The 17914-nt window shown below is 38.5% G+C and overlaps 1 protein-coding gene across 2 annotated transcripts in view; it reads left to right on the top strand.

Annotated features, from left to right (window-relative positions):
- The window catches only part of MAPKAP1 (MAPK associated protein 1), a 167007-nt gene that overhangs the window by 38859 nt on the left and 110234 nt on the right, over positions 1-17914 (top strand). The gene's annotated exons all lie outside the window — the stretch shown is intronic.

The raw sequence follows: 17914 nt of genomic DNA, 5'->3' as shown, positions 1-17914 counted from the left end.
CATAAAACTTGTTTCTCTTTGTCTTTCTCTTTCATTGTAATGGTTCCCAGAGGCAATAGCAATAGGAGCCAAATGAAAATATATAATAAATGGTATCTATGCTGTGCCCTAGTACTGGAAGGTTACATCATGGACTTGTGTCCGTCCTTCAGCACATGATGCTTTAAGTAAAATGTTTAGTACAGCTGTGTCTTAGGCATCTTATCCCTGCTCAGCTACTGGTGTGTCCATGGATCTCAATAGTCTGTTGCATTGCAGAGTTTCTCTCTAGTAAATCTAGCCCTACCCCCATAGTATCTGAGCAGCTCACAATTTTTGGTGTGTTTATCCTTAAAGCACCCTTGTGAAGTAGTGAAGTGCTATCACTCCCAATTTAGACATAGGAAACTGAGGCACAGAGACAAAGTGACTTGCTGAAAGTCCCACCGAAGTCCAGTGGCGGAACAGAAAATAGCACCCTGGTCTCCCCAGTCCAAGGCTAGTGCCCTTCGCTCCCTGCTGCCAGCTGCACAAGGGTCTCTGGCAGCTGGCAGAGCAGCTCAAAGTGGGTCTGTGTGGTGCTCTCTTTCCCTTCTCTCCCACCCTCATGAAGGTCTGTATTGGCTGGGATAGGGGTAGCATCAGCATCTGTTGGCATTACTTTCTTTCCCTCCTGGAAGGTTCCCACTTCCCAGAATCTGCAGTGGCAAATAGGGCAGGAGGACCTGGGGTTGAAGGGAGAGTGCTAGTAGAAATCTCACTGGAACAGATGTTCTCGTGGTACTTCTCTGATTTTAGTTTAGTCAGTGGGATCTGAGTTTAGAATAGGGCCCAAAATGACTGGCAGGGATTGAAAAATCTTCCAGAACCATCAACTTCATCTTTGGCAGGATTTGTTGTTGTCTCTGTGGCCTCTAATCCCAAGTAGTCAGAGGGGCTGAAGAGCACTGATCTAGCTGTAGCCATTTCTGAGAGAGCTGCTGTTGAAGCCTGGTCGGAGCTGCATTTGGGTGTGAGGGGAAAGTAAAGTTGATCAATATCATGCAATTTTAAGGTTTATATCTTTCAGTCCCCTGGAGCTAGTACAACACACTATTCATCAGGCAAGAACATCTATCTTTCCAATGTTGTGGATCAGCAGTTTCTAACCCTGTAGTACCTTCAAAAATGTTCATTGATTCATTGGTAATGTACAGACCATTTGCCAGACAGAAACATAGGAGATGCCATAATGGATCATACCAGAGGTCCATCTGTTGCAGTCTAGAGTCTTTATGACTAGTTGCTTTGCTTTTCAGAGTATCTGCACACTCACACATCCCAAACCCCTATTGAAGTTGTGTCACAATGCTAGTCTTTTCTGATTCTTTCCCCAAGAATGACAACCTTAAGTATTAGTGACCACAATATAAATATTTATTTAGATTTTGACTGAAAGCGCTTCACCTTCAAAGGGCATCCATCCAAGGCTCTCGGTGCCCTTTGACGTTCATTTAAAAACAGCACCATAAGGAATGCAAAATATAAATCACCCAACACAACAGCACTTCCTTTTACATAGTAACCCTCACCTAATCAACAGTCAACAAACCAATGTATCTTAAAAATCCCATTCCCCACAAGACAGAAATCTTATCCCAAACCAGCTTAGTCCCGCCACAGTGCCAGCTCAAATAGTCAGGCTTTGCAGCATGCCTGGAAGGTCAGCTTAGTTATTCAAATACAATTACATTGTGAACTAACTACCACGTGTTATCTAGAACTAAATCAAGAATTGCCTCTTGTGTGCAAGGCTACCCTCGGCTTTTATCACTTCCGTGTCTATTAGAAACCCTGGAAAGCTGAAAAAATATAAACATTACGATCATAGGGCAGTGTCATAGTGTGCTGAAAAATTACAGATTGCAATGTAGCTCTGTTTTCTGCTGGATTAGTTTGTGGGGACTTCAGTGGGAGTGTCAAGTATGAGCCTCACTACTGTTTTGCTGGGAAATCTTTGCTTTCTGTCAAGTGTTTTTAACAGAGAAAATCAGACATGTAATTTGATTAAACATATGTAGAGAGGTAGTATTATAAAAATCTTTGTGGAGCTGTAGCTCTTAGATCATAGTATCCGTAGAGCAAAAACTGCTTATATGTTATGTTGCATTTATTAGTATTGTATTAATTAGTACAAACTCTTTGTTTGAGAGAATTATTTCTGGCATAATTACTTGGTGCCTTGCTGCCAACAGTAGCAGGATGGCCTTCTTTTTCTGCAGTTCGTATTTTGGTGTTCCTGAGTCACTGGATTCTGATTTAGCAAAGGGCTATGAACTTTTATGATACACTTCCGATAGCTATTGTGTACAGAGATTTAAAAAAAAAAAATCTCTGGACTAGAGGAGATTATCCTCTTTCACAAATGTTGAAATTTTGCAACCTGTAAAAGCTTTAGCAAGACTTGGGCTAAATATGTGGGGTGGGGGTTTCTTGGGAAGTTGGGGAATGGAAAAATTACTCCTCATCAACTTCCTAACCCCCACTACTTTTTTTTCTGCTTTAGTATGTATTACAGCTGGCTAGAATTAAAATCTTATTTTCATCTATGTAACACTGATGCATTTGGCAGGTGTGTAATGAAAATTGGTAACATTTGAAGGAAATTGTACTGTACATATTAGTAATTTTTATAATCATTTTGAAATGTAGCAATATGATAGGCACTGACACCTTGGTGATTAATAGAGAATTATATTGCAGTCAAGCCTTTTTTTACCCTAGAAATTAAAATGCCTATTCAAATAACGCTGCAAAATAATTAAATTAGCATTTTGTGAATGCATAATTGGATTATGTTAGTTATAGCAGCATTGTTTGTACCACTGTGTGTAAGTTTGTGTCAGCATTTTGATTATAAAACCCTTTCTTCCAGGCTTCATATGTATTACCTATTTTAAAAAACACAGTAACAACAACCTTACATCCCAGTTGAGCCGTAGTACAGCTGTTATAGTTCAGTAGTGAATTACTTTACCTAGTTAGCTTTTCTTCAGTTTTGCTGTACTTTTTAAATAGTAATTTGCAATTATAAACATGTAGCTTTTTTTATTATTCTATGGCAAATATGACTATTTTTAATGAAATTTTGTAGGTGGGACCAATACTCTTTGGCATTAAAATATTTTTTTAACTGATAAGAGATGAGCAGTATTTTTTTCATAAATATTTATAACTCTTTTCCTGGGAATAGTGCACATCTTATTTACGTAATTAACTGAGCTACTCATGTCTCTTGGGAAAATGATACATAATTGGGGAGAGAAGGGTGGATAAGGAGGGACTTGGGGCCTAATTAAACATGTTTTAAAAAACCCTACTTAATTATGTATTTACTCAAGAGACCAGAGTGGCTCTAAAATCCTCTTTAAGATTATTACTAAGGCTTTGATTCAAAAATTTTAAAAATTATTGTAATGTAGATTTTCTGTTTGTTGAATAAAATACTTTTTGTGGATCACTGGCAACCAAAAAGAAAAGCAAATCAGCCACTCTATCCAAGCTCAGAGAGAGAGAGAGTGTGTGTGCATGAACTCACGTTATCTCTAAAGTCGTACCTCTGAATATTTTAATTCTAATCATGAACATGCCTTAATAAATAAATAAATTTACATGAAATAAAATCCTCTTTAGTGAGTTTTTGTTTAATGAATGTATTATTTTAAGAAAATCAGTTAAAAATAGGAAAGCATTAAATTCTATAATTTTAAACATGCCACTCTGTTAAATCTCTCAATTTTCCAGGTGTATTGTCAGACTTAGTGTCTGTTTCATAATCACTTCTGTATGAAATAACATTTTAAAGCACTCTGTCTTCCTGTTGTTTTGATCCGTTTATTGAATTATCAAAAATTAGAAAATACAGCTTCTAAAATACATCCACAATGGAAGCATTATGATCAGCTCACGCAAAAGTTCTGGGAACCCTTGTCACACAGCCAAACTGAATAACTGGTCGTTTCACATACACTAAAATACTCCCTTTTTAAAATAAACAAATAAAAGGCAGGGCAAACTATATGTTTACTTTACCCAGCCAAATTGTGTAGCAGACATTGTCTAAACCTTTCAGTTTTCTCTTAAAATCAATTTCTCTTGACAAACCTGTAGCCTCAACAGCCAGCAGATAGCTGCAACTGTGTGTCAGTCATTCACATGCACTGTCTTTGTTTAATATGTAATGGTAAACTGGGCTGATGCGAATTTGGTAACACTAGAGACCTTTGACCCCTTGTACTCTATCTGGTCGTAATTTGTATATAGTTAATTATATTAAGGTACCAGAAATTGGCGGCCAGATTGATTTTACCGCAAGCCTAATAATTAATTTACACACTCTTAAGGACAGATGACACACTCAAGAAGTGTTAGATTTATTCTCTGCCAACAGGTTTTTTAAAGATTGTTTTTTGTGGTTTGTTGATCCTTTCACTTTCTGGACGTTAACGGGGGGAGACAAGGCTAGTTTTCCAACTCATGGCATAGACAGCAGCATAAGGGCAGATTAGTGACCTTGTGGTTAAGGCAGGGAACTGGGAGTCTGGAAATCAAGATCTGTTCCCAATTCCTGCCACAAGTTTTGCATGCTCTTGGACACATGATTTAGACTGCAATCTTGCAATGGCTCCCCATGGGTAAACGCCCATTGCAGGACTGGGGATTTAATCTCCCTGTGCCTCAGTTTCTTCGTCTATAACATGGAGCTAGTACTGCTTGCCTGTCTTTATTAATATTTATAAAGTACTTAAGATCTTCTAATAAAAAGCTGTGTAGACACAGGGAATATTTATTTTCAAACTATAAACTGAGGGAAAGAATGATTGTCCAAGAGACTTAGCCTCTAAAGGTACTTAACTAGTACAGTATTAGTTTCAGAGCTGTTTAATTAGGTGTCTATCTACACTAAAAGGAAGAATGTTAACAGGTGCTTTCAAGTGACAAGGATAGCAAGGTTTCTGACTATAAATAAAATGATGATGGGCATTACTGAAACTTGGTGGGATAATACACACGACTGGAATGTTGGTGTGGATGGGTATAGTTTGCTCAGGAAGGATAGACAGGGGAAAAAGGGAGGAGATGTTGCCTTATATATTAAAAATGTACACACTTGGACTGAGGTGGAGATGGACATAGGAGATGGAAGTGTTGAGAGTCTCTGGGTTAGGCTAAAAGGGGTAAAAAACACGGGCGATGTTGTGCTGGGAGTCTACTACAGGCCACCTAATCAGGTGGATGAGGCTTTTTTCAAACAACTAACAAAATCATCCAAAGCCCAAGATTTGGTGGTGATGTGGGACTTCAACTATCCAGATATATGTTGCGAAAATAACACCGCGGGGCACAGATTATCCAATAAATTCCTGGACTGCATTGCAGACAACTTTTTATTTCAGAAAGTTGAAAAAGCTACTGGGGGGAAGCTGTTCTAGACTTGATTTTAACAAATAGGGAGGAATTCGTTGAGAATTTGAAAGTAGAAGGAAGCTTGGGTGAAAGTGATCATGAAATCATAGAGTTTGCAGTTCTAAGGAAGGGTAGAAGGGAGTATAGCAAAATAGAGACAATGGATTTCAGGAAGGCGGATTTTGGTAAGCTCAGAGAGCTGATAGGTAAGGTCCCATGGGAATCAAGACTGAGGGGAAAACAACTGAGGAGAGTTAGCAGTTTTTCAAAGGGACGCTATTAAGGGCCCAAAAGCAAGCTATTCCGATGGTTAGGAAAGATAGAAAATGTAGCAAAAGACCACCTTGGCTTAACCACGAGATCTTGCGTGACCTACAAAATAAAAAGGCGTCATATAAAAAATGGAAACTAGGTCAGATTACAAAGGACGAATATAGGCAACTAACACAGGAATGCAGGGGCAAGATTAGAAAGGCAAAGGCACATAATGAGCTCAAACTAGCTATGGGAATAAAGGGAAACAAGAAGACTTTTTATCAATACATTAGAAGCAAGAGGAAGACCAAGGACAGGGTAGGCCCACTGCTCAGTGAGGAGGGGGAAACAGTAACGGGAGGCTTGGAAATGGCAGAGATGCTTAATGACTTCTTTGTTTCGGTCTTCACTGAGAAGTCTGAAGGAATGTCTAATATAGTGAATGCTTATGGGAGGAGGGTAGGTTTAGAAGATAAAATATAAAAAGAGCAAGTAAAAAATCACTTAAAAAAGTTAGATGCCTGCAAGTCACCAGGGCCTGATGAAATGCATCCTAGAATACTCAAGGAGTTAATAGAGGAGGTATCTGAGCCTCTAGCTATTATCTTTGGGAAATCATGGGAGGCGGGGGAGATTCCAGAAGACTGGAAAAGGGCAAATATAGTGCCCATCTATAAAAAGGGAAATAAAAACAACCCAGGAAACTACAGACCAGTTAGTTTAACTTCTGTGCCAGGGAAGATAATGGAGCAAGTAATTAAAAAAATCATCTGCAAACACTTGGAAAGTGGTAAGGTGATAGGGAATAGCTAGCATGGATTTGTAAAGAACAAATCGTGTCAAACTAATCTGATAGCATTCTTTGATAGGATAACGAGCCTTGTGGATAAGGGAGAAGCAGTGGATGTGATATACCTAGACTTTAGTAAGGCATTTGATACGGTCTCGCATGATATTCTTATAGATAAACTAGGAAAGTACAATTTAGATGGGGCTACTATAAGGTGGGTGCATAACTGGCTGGATAACCGTACTCAGAATGTAGTTATTAATGGCTCCCAGTCCTGCTGGAAAGGTATAACAAGTGGGGTTCCGCAGGGGTCTGTTTTGGGACCGGCTCTGTTCAATATCTTCATCAACGATTTAGATGTTGGCATAGAAAGTACGCTTATTAAGTTTGCAGACGATACCAAACTGGGAGGGATTGCAACTGCTTTGGAGGACAGGGTAAAAATTCAAAATGATCTGGACAAATTGCAGAAATGGTCTGAGGTAAACAGGATGAAGTTCAATAAAGATAAATGCAAAGTGCTCCACTTAGGAAGGAACAATCAGTTTCACACACACAGAATGGGAAGAGACTGTCTAGGAAGGAGTATGGCAGAAAGAGATGTAGGGGTCATAGTGGACCACAAGCTTAATATGAGTCAACAGTGTGATACTGTTGCAAAAAAAGCAAATGTGATTCTGGGATGCATTAACAGATGTGTTGTAAACAAGACACGAGAACTCATTCTTCCGCTTTACTCTGCGCTGGTTAGGCCTCAACTGGAGTATTGTGTCCAGTTCTGGGCACCGCATTTCAAGAAAGATGTGGAGAAATTGGAGAGAGTCCAGAGAAGAGCAACGAGAATGATTAAAGAACTTGAGAACATGACCTATGAAGGAAGGCTGAAACAGTTGGGTTTGTTTAGTTTGGAAAAGAGAAGACTGAGAGGGGACATGATAGCAGTTTTCAGGTATCTAAAAGGATGTCATCAGGAGGAAGGAGAAAACTTGTTCACCATAGCCTCCAATGATAGAACAAGAAGCAATGGGCTTAAACTGCAGCAAGGGAGATTTAGGTTGGACATTAGGAAAAAGTTCCTAACTGTCAGGGTAGTTAAACACTGGAATAGATTGCCTAGGGAAGTTGTGGAATCTCCATCTCTGGAGATATTTAAGAGTAGGTTAGATAAATGTCTATTAGGGATGGTCTAGACAGTATTTGGTCCTGCCATGAGGGCAGGGGACTGGACTCGATGACCTCTCGAGGTCCCTTCCAGTCCTAGAGTCTGAGTCTATGATCTTTGTGATAGACTTATAAATAGAATATATGACCACTGCAGAGGTCTCTCCCTGACACGCCTGGGTATTATCCCTGAAGTAAGTCCACATTCAGCTTCTCTCCCAAATCATTGCTAACCTTCTTGAGCCAGTGAAACGTTGACAAATTTATTTCTATGAGATGCCTGTTGCCTAAGTGGTGCAAATATCAGGCCCTTTGTCCTCAAAATAATGTCATCAAACACAAAAGTGCAATGGGAAAATCAAAGCAGGAACAGATGCTCAATATGTTTAAGATAGTCGGTGGGGAATTGGGAATCTAGTGATCTAGCTAAAAGTCTGCTTATCTCTAGAATAATCTAGAAACACAGGGCTGAAATGCCTTTTCTGTGCCCAGAGAAAATACTGCAGTCCTCTAATTGCACTTTAGCTTCTCTGACATTAATCGCAAGATAGAAATCAGAATGAAGGAAATATTTTAGCTTCACTGATCTTCATGTGCCTGTTGGTGGAAGGGAAGTGACCTGAAGAAGATTTCTGTGTACATTGAAAGTTGTCCCTTTCACCAACAGAATCTGGTCCAATAAAAGATATTACCTCATCCACTGCGTCTCTCTAATATCCTGGGACCAATATGGCAGCACACACTGCAAATAAAATAAAAGTAGAGAGCCTGTTCTTTCTGGACAGATGCTGAAACACATCTTCGGGATTGGGGCCTTTTATTAGACAGCCAGATTCTTTGTGAATGGGATTGTGGTAACTTATTAAAAACCCAACAACTTCTCCTTTAGTAACTGTTTTTACAAAGATGCAGTAGAAAGCAGGGGGAAGGGATAATTCATGAGTGCTAATTGCTTGGCTGTTAATTTTCATAAGTGTTGATAGAAGCAGTTCCTTAAATTAAACTTTGTTTAAAATGTATCAAGGGAAATATTCCACAATGTCGGGCCTGAAGTGAAAATTAATATGAATGCTGTGGCAATTAACACGTACTGGTTAATAGCTTTTAGCAGCATTTTGGGATGATAGTCCTTAAATACATTTTTGCATGCTGCTGCTGTTTCAGTCTTGTTCCAGTGTATGTTTGGATTATTATGAACAAATGTTTTCCACAATCACCAATATTAAACAGCTTTACTCAAAGAAAGTAGATAAGGAACTTTTGAAAGAGGCGATATAGCTATTAATACTGAAAATATCTAAATTATGAATCCAGGATTAAAAACTCAACATGAAGAGAAGATTTACATTTTTTTGCCCATAAGCTGAGTAGAATGTTTCACACCTGTATTCTGAATATTTTGTTTTGATTTAGCAGGGATAGCTTGCATAAGTTTGTATTATACCATTTATTTATTCTACAACTTCAGTTGTTCAGATACCATTATCATAGAACAGTAAAAGCGAACAAATCCTAAATATATAAGGTATGTTATTGTTTTAATCAATATTGCCTTTCATATCTATAGTGTTCAATTAAGTTGATTTTAGAATATGTTTGCATTTTGTCTATACCAGATATGTTATAATATGAGATCTGGCATAAAGGCTAGTAGAGAGATATTTTATTAATTATATATACAAAAACTCTTCCAAATTTCCTATTTTGTGGTATGGTGCTCTCTGAACAGGCCAGATTCTTCAACTTCAGAAGATGCTCACTGCAGAATATTCTGCAATAATATCTCCCAAGACCACTTAGAACTGCCAATACGTTTTTTGCTCTTCTGCAGCTGGAAACTGCTTTTTCCTCTTGTATTTCCCACGTTTTTGTAAGTTTTCCTGTTACAAAGCTGCCCCACTATTCTGTATGTAAATACTTTCCCATCAAGTTGCTGTTTGTGCCTCCACCTTCTTTTTCTCTCCTCTAGTAATTCACATGCCGAAGGCAAGTGCTGTAGTACATCTAGGTATGGTCACGTTCTGGTGCAGAATTGTACAAATAAGACTCTTCTTCATCTGATTCTTCTTGCTATGATCAGTTTGGTTCTAATACATTGTTAGTAACAGTGTGCTTGGCTTCCAAACCTGTTGATGACATCCTACCTCACTGTACATTACAAATTCATTAATCCCTAGTAATGACTGGGATACATATTGCTGAATTTAATTAATAGGTAACAGTTGTGTGCATATATAATGTAAGTGTCTATTGTACAAATGTGTACGCACTGCGTATGTATGTGTGGTAATTTTCTAAGCTTTGGCAATTTGTTTCCAATATTCTGTTGCTTTTTTCCCCTTGGATTTTCTGAGATTCCCCTTTTCCATATGGTTTGTGTACTTGGGGCTCTAACAAACTCTCCCAGTTTAGAACAGAACCACTGGAGTTGCTTTGCATTAACTCTGAGAGGACAAGCAGGCTCTTCTTCCCCTAGACTCTTGGATTCACTTAGTAGGAAGAGAAATATAGTCTGCTGTAAGAAGTCATCTATCTGTTCATGAGCATTGTTTTCCTACTTGGGGAGGATTTCTGTGTAAGAGCACTTTGAAAAGCTGTGCAATTCCTGCCATTATGCAGCTTATTTAAAGCCCTCTTACCTCCCTCACAGGAGTGCTGAGGGTTAATTAGGTAATGTTTGTAAAGCACTTTGGAGATAAAGCACTTATAAATGCTGGATGTTGTTAATCCTTTTTCTGACTCATTTTAAAAATCAAAGTGCAGGTTATCTGAAGGCCTCTATCAAGACAGAGCAAACTGTACGGAGCCTCCAGACTCCATTAAACTCAATTAAAACGTTCTCTTAAAGGTGAGGGGGCCTGGGGCCTGTAGAAGATAGGACAAGACAATAGCCAAACTGAGCCAGCCGGCTGCAGAAGAGCAGGTGTGTGTAAGAGGTTTCTTTGAATTTCTGTGTTTGTTGCCATCTCTTGCTCAAACCAGCTTAAAATCTGCCTTTTAGTTCTTAATCCATCATAGAGATGCATGATCATTGCTCTGGAATTCTGTAAGAACTTCACAATGAGGGTTACCTGCAGTCAGGAAGAACTTCAGAACCCTTTTGTACTAGACAATCTGTGTATCAAGAAGCTTTCAGCACCCATGGAATGTGTAGCTAATGAAACAACTCTTCAAAAACTGAGAAACGGTCTTGCATGCAGCGTTATACATTCTCCTAATGTATGTGTGTGCATGTACCATAATATACAGTTTCTTAAACTGATAACTTAAAAATTGTTGCAAAGAATCCTGTGGCACCTTATAGACTAACAGACGTTTTGGAGCATGAGCTTTCGTGGGTGAATACCCACTTCCTCAGATGCATGCACGAAAGCTCATGCTCCAAAACGTCTGTTAGTCTATAAGGTGCCACAGGATTCTTTGCTGCTTTTACAGATCCAGACTAACACGGCTACCCTCTGATACTTAAAAATTGTTCATTTTCTAAAATACATGTTCTTGTATTAGCAATGTGATTAATTAATGTGAGTCATGCTGTTAGTTGGGTTTTATTGGAACAGTCTTATATTAAGAGATGCCTGATTTCTTCTTCATTATGTCAAAGCTGAAATTGATTCTGATGCCCAATCAGTGTGCCTAAATATTTCCCTAGCCCCATCAATACAGTAAAGTTTGCTATGGAGAGAGAAGCCTTGCACAGGGGGATCAATTAAACAGTGTACTGAAAGTTGGAAACACAAGCATTAGTGTGTTCTATATATTGATTAAAATATGTTAAGCTCAATTGATACTTAATTAAAATACTTCAGAACTTGTTTTGTTACTTAGTACAGAGGAGCCATTTTAAAGAAGATAAAGGAGTGCTGGAAATGTAATACCTGCTGGATATCTGCAGTGAGCAGCTTCATGCGTAGGATGCAATACATCCAGGTGTAGAGCTCTTGCAAATTTTGCAATGAAATAGTCACTCAGGGAGCCTCCAAGCCCCTTGTGCACTCTGTAGGACAGGTTTGAGTACGAAGGAGCATCAGATGTTATGGGATCAATGTCCCTGTGGATTCAGTGGCTCTAGTACTCTTCTCAAGTGGCACAGAATAGCATCAGCAGCCTTTCTGTTCTAGACAATAGACTGCAGGAGCGGGCATGAGAGTTAAGCGCAGTCCTGCACACCAGTTTCTGTTTGAGGTCATGAATTTTATCTCCCACCTCCAAGAACGTCACTTCCTTAAAAGCCAACTATTCTTCCTTTATGTGAGTGAAGTGAATGTGGATCTGGTTTGCTTAACTTCCAACCTGGGGGCCCCTTGACCCACTTCCCCCTCACTTTTGTATCCTTAACTGTTGTTGAATGATTACGTCCGTACTTGACTGCGTTCTTGTATTACAAGCCTTCCTTAAAATCCCTGATCTGGTTCTGTGCAAAACCAGTTGCAGTCCTTGAAGTCACTTCAAATAGACCCTTCATTCCTCTAGATCCAAAGGACTTTCACTCCACTATTATATCTGCTGATACCTGGCAGTACCATGTAAACAACATTTTATTAATACCAATACGCTCTGTTAAACTTAAAATCTCTAAATAAGATGATGCTTGAAAGTAAGTTTGAAGATGTACAAAATATGCTAGTATGCAACAAAGGATTATATTGATTTGTTATGTGTGCATTTAGCTACAATTCATTTTAATTGTCCTTATGAAGTTAAAAAGTATTAGTGTCAGATAAAGATTCATCACCATAGTATGATTTAAAGCTGGTGCGATAGAAAGCAGGCATGTGTTCTGGCAGATGTTTATATAAGGCACTGTCTCTTCTGACAGCAGTTAAAAAGTATGGTTGTAGTAATCAAATTGTGGTGTAGCGTCTCAGAGGCTAGAACCAGATTGAATTAAAATAGATATAAGATTTATGAATAGCAATAGCTGTGGATAAAATTTCACTACCTTCTTTAATGGGAAGGACCTTTACACAGTGCAAGAATAAGAATTTAAATCCTATCTTGCAATTCTGTGGTTTTCAGTTTTTTTTTCTCCTTTGGAAATGTGATATAAGATTAGGTAGAAAGAATAAACTATTTTTTGCAGAAGATACTATTTGGTGTGTTAAAGACTACATGAATATTATTATATTAGGAAGCAAAGGACATATGCTTATGTCAACATTTATCTCTCTCTGGTATTTGCATATTTCTATAGACTTTCTTATGGTTAAAATATCTCAAAAAGTATTATACCTCACTGGGATGACAATGACTTTTAAAGGGCAACAGCCATATCTATAGAGAATAAAACTTTTACTTGAACCTTTCACCTCTTGTTTGTTTCTGGTGAGAGGAAGGGAGAGAGGATTTAATGCAGCCTACTTCATTGTGCTTCTGAAAGAGAACTGAAGTATCAGCATATATTTGTGCACTAGGGAAAAAATAGATGTTAAGGATTATTACTAATTTAAAATAGAGAAGACCAAAAAATACGGTCACTGAAAATTTGAGCCATGTCAAAATTAGTGGGAAAATCAATATGTGCATTGTGTGAAAACATGTCAGTTACGGAAGTGGTGTCAGGGTGGCTACAATTGCGAACTCTCATTAATGGAGTGATTCACAGTATTTGGTGTTTTCCTTAAAGCCCCAGCTCCTGTGGTCATATGATGACACATGAATCTGTTTTCTTTATGTAAAAAAAGTAAGATTTAGCCCTCACGTTTTCATAGAAAATCTTGAAAATGTGTAAACTCTGCACTGAAACAGAGAAGCAATTAAAAAGATTGCAGAAATTATATATATATATTTTAAATATCATGATTAATTATAGTCTGACTCATGATTTTGAATGCTTGGAGTTGCATATTATCTTACATTTCTGTAACTGATTTGCTAAGTTAGTTTCTTATAAAACAGAGGAAAAAAACTTGCATATTCATTATTTTATTTAGGCTTTTCTTAAGTCCTGATGCAACTCCATTATTTTTCAGTTGATTTCAACAGATCATGGATTGGGCCCTCCAGCTTTGTACTAAGGGCAACACGGTACTGGAATGAGTTCTACCAATGCCAGCTAGAAATACAATGTGGGCTCTTAATTCAAGGGTGGCCATGTAGAGTAGGTGTGAGTGGAGCTCATGGAGATTTATAGTGTGGCTTGAGTCTGCTCCCGTTAAAGCTGTGAACTGAAGAGACTATAAGTCCCATTATGCAGTGCTCTATCTGGATCTGAGCAGTATGTCTCAAGATAGAGTATTCCATGCTGGGAACTGTAGTATGCATGTGGCAGTACCTGTGTAAATGTAGTGCTGTTTTATGCAAAATGTGTGCATCTATTAATTTTGCAGCATTTGGGTACCTGATCTAACTGCACCCTCCTCTCTAGATGAAATGTGGGGAACTAAAAAACCTCAGCAGTTCCCATATCCTGTGTTTATGCTGTTGAGGTTCCCACTCTGCTGGTCAACACTCTGAATGAATTCCATTTCTCTTAGGAACTTGCCACGTGCACAGGAGCAATTGCATCTTATAGAAAATGAACTTTGAAAAAGTGTCTGCACTGAGTAAAGACTGTTGCAGTGATTTTTGAGTTCTCATTTTCAGAAAGGCTGAGAATCATGCCTGATCGCTGCACTCTACCTAACATGCTGTTGAACATTCAAAAAAGGCATTTTTCATATCCAGTTAGCATATACAGAGAAAAATGTTAAAATCTAATTTTGATCTTTAAATGCAGTTATGTAGAACTAGAAACGGATATTATCTCTTTAAATGAGACAGCAAGAATAGGTCTGTTGACCATGAATAATTTTTGTCAGTTTTGCAACCCCGGCAGATCCTTCATTAACTGTTCAACATTAAATTAAAATAGAACCAGTTTCCAATAGTAATTAACTTGAGTATATTGGGAGGCCATTATTCACATTAAAGTAACCTTTTAATAGCTCTGCCTTTAACTTCACTGCAGGTAATGACTTTAAAGAGCACTTATTAAAGGAGAAATGGTAATGAGCTTTAATAAAGCAGAACAACTTGAAAATTAAGAACCATTTTCTATGGAGAAGGATGTATAGATATAACTTAGATATTACATTAATGGCACTAATAATTCTTTATCCAGTCCTCTAAGGTTAATAGTGATTGCAAAGGTATGATTGTGTTGCAAAAATTAATTTTGCTATTTTTGAGAAAAAGGTGATATCGAGAGAAAAAGCATGAGCAAGAACAAAACTTTAGTAGGAACTGAGATAGATTGACCTACTACAGTTACTTGGCAATCCTGAAATATTAGCATACACTTGCACCTCAGAAGAAAATAATTTAAAATAAATGGGTTAATTAAAATATAGATGTGGACAATCCTGATAATTGACACATTGGAGGTTTGTTGTAAATATTCATAGAATAATTAACAAAGAATTCAGATCCTGTTGAATTTTTTCTAGTAAAGGGAAAGTTGTCATTATAAAAAATTCCCTTCTCTGTAAAAGAGTGTGGTGCCCAATCTTCGAGGCACCCTTTCTGAGAGGAGAAATGTTTCAGAAATATTTCACTCTTTACTTGAATTTACGTTATGGATTGCCCTTTGAATTGAAAGTTTATTCTGATTAATCCTTATTACTTCATTTTCCACAGTATCAGTCAAGTAAATGCTCTCAAAAGGCTGTATGACTGTGCCCACATGCACACGTGTATAATATATTACTGTATGCAGCATCTCGTGGGTTGATTGTTGTTTAAATTAAAAACTACCCACATCTCTTAATACAAACACTTGTGTTACTTTTTCTGACAAAGTATGATTTATTGCCAGGCTTGCAAGATTAATTTTTGTTTTGGTAAAATTCAGCATGTCATTTTTCACTTAAGAATCATATTGTCGTTAGACATAATCTTTGTATGGTAAGGAAAACTGTTGCAAGGAAAACTGAACAAATAAACTGTTTACTAGTCATTTCACTGCTTCTTTCATCGCTGTTTTATTCACCAGTTCAGCAGATTCTCTAAGCAAAAACAAGATGTTTATAATCTTTTTCTGGAAAGTACCAAGTGTGTGGAATATTTTAATTTTCTTCATGATTCTGTGGAACTTGCAGCAGTAGACTGATAGTATCAGATATACTATTTTGTACTCAGGTAAAAAGTGCACACATGTATTGACTTACAGCATAATGCTTTTTATACATAGAACTCAAGTCTTCTGATAATCCCCGTTGACATTGAGCCTGATTTTAAAAAAGAGAACAGTGATATCTATGAAAAATGTGCTTCAGCATGAATTCATGAATTGTGTATGTTGAGTGGTATTTACATCTACAGTCTGAATTTTATATATATGCATATAAATAATTACAGTGATGTTAAATGGCACCCTAATTCTGAGCTCTGTGCTGCCCAAAAGCAGTCTTTGCAGTTGCTGTCCCACGAATGACCTTCTTTGACTAGTCATTGAGAGTCTGGCCCATATTCTTATGGGGTTCTTCCCCTCAAATGTGTATCACTGGCATTTAATGCAGCTACTAATTTCTCCCTCTCTAACACAAATAGGTCAAAGAAATGCTGGCAGAAGTCAGTGCATCCCTTGACATGTAGGGTATGGCTACATTTGGAATTTCAAAGCGCTGCCCCGGCAGCGCTTTGAAGTGTGAGTGTAGTCAGAGCGGCAGCGCTGGGAGAGAGCTCTCCCAGCGCTGCATGTAAACCACATCCCTTACGGGTGTAGCGTGCAGCGCTGGGAGCCGCTCTCCCAGGGCTGCGGCCCTGATTACACTGAGGCTTTACAGCGCTGTATCTTGCAGCACTCAGGGGGGTGTTTTTTCACACCCCAGTTGCAGCGCTGTAAAGTGTGAGTGTAGCCAAGGCCTTAGTCATGAGGGGATGAGGAGTGTCTGTAGCTGACCTTGTTAAAAAAACTGCATTGCCTATGAAGCTGTGTTATCTGACTGAGCACTGCAAACAAGGGAATCCAACCAGGATAGATTTCACTCTGTGGGTCCTCCACTCCCCTTTGTGTATAACAAGCCATCCACTAGTCACTACTCTGCTCACTTTCTTTATGTGGTTTATTCCTTTCCCCATCTTTTGGCTGTTTTGGTTTTTTTGTTTGTTATATTGTGAGCTCTGATGCAGGCACTGTGCATTCCTGTATATTGGTCCAGTGCTAATGCTTTGCATAGTGTGGGCACTCTTGTAATATCAGTGAGGATAAGTAAGGAGAGAGTGTGGGCCTTCCACTACTTCTGGGAAGGAACCAGCCACCTTGCTTCTACTGTTAGGATGGGAGTGCTCTACTTATTTCCCCTTCTCTGCTTCAAATATCTTTATGCATTTTAAAAAAATGTTCCCCTAGGACTTTTCTCCTTCCTGCAGGTGACATAGGGATAGGGTGTAGTGGTATTGTAAATCTGGAACTTTTGTTTCAGGGAAGGTCAGTTGGATCCTATACAGGTGGGGACTAATTCACATGAGCGTGTACACTCTGTTGTCGTATTCCTCGGTTAGTGACCTGGTTTAGCAGGACTACCTTTCTTCTAGGTACAGAAACAAGGTAGGTGAGGTCATATCTTTTACTGGATCAAATTCTGTCTCTTGAGCTGCATAGAGCTCTTCTTCAGGTCTAGGGCCAATATCCTGGGACCAGTACAGCTACAAAAACACTACAATACAACATTTTTCCTAGGTAGTTCATCTCACCACCAGCAGTAGTAGTAGTAGTAATTTATTTGTGTCATGGGCAATGTTTATAGGCCCAGATTAGGGCCCCATTGTTTGGTGATGTACATACACACACGAAGGCATGGTCCCTTTCCCAGAGACCTTACATTTTGAGAAGGTGTAAGAACTGGGTGTGACGAAATCTGAAGAGGGGGTGGAAATAACAGACACAGGAATATATGGCCACATCGACTAGATTGTGCACCTCTTGGTAGTTCATGTACATGTTACACTCCAAGAAGCCAGCTAAGACTCACTGTTGTAGATTTATGCATAGAAGATGTTCAGATGTTCCAGTGATGGGTGGCGGTATAAAACCCTAAGATTGAATAAGTTTTAATGGGTTTAAATACAATGAATATCAGCATCTCCCACTGGCCACACATTTAGTGCTAATGGGTAGTTACCATCCATGCCTTTCTCTGCTTGAAGGTTCTCAAAGGCCTAGATTGGTCTGAGTTTGGTACACAGTTGTAGATGTAATTCTCAGCTCTAATAGGCAGAATTCAAACTGCTGCCGGTGGTAACATCATCCAGAGAGTTGTGTCATGGTTATTTTCAGGCATCATTTTCATTTGACTTGAGCAT

Source organism: Gopherus evgoodei, chromosome 16, assembly GCF_007399415.2.
Source record: "Gopherus evgoodei ecotype Sinaloan lineage chromosome 16, rGopEvg1_v1.p, whole genome shotgun sequence".
Taxonomy (NCBI): Eukaryota; Metazoa; Chordata; order Testudines; family Testudinidae; genus Gopherus; species Gopherus evgoodei.
The sequence above is the reverse complement of the archived record's forward strand: the minus strand, read 5'-3'. Positions and strand labels throughout refer to the sequence as shown.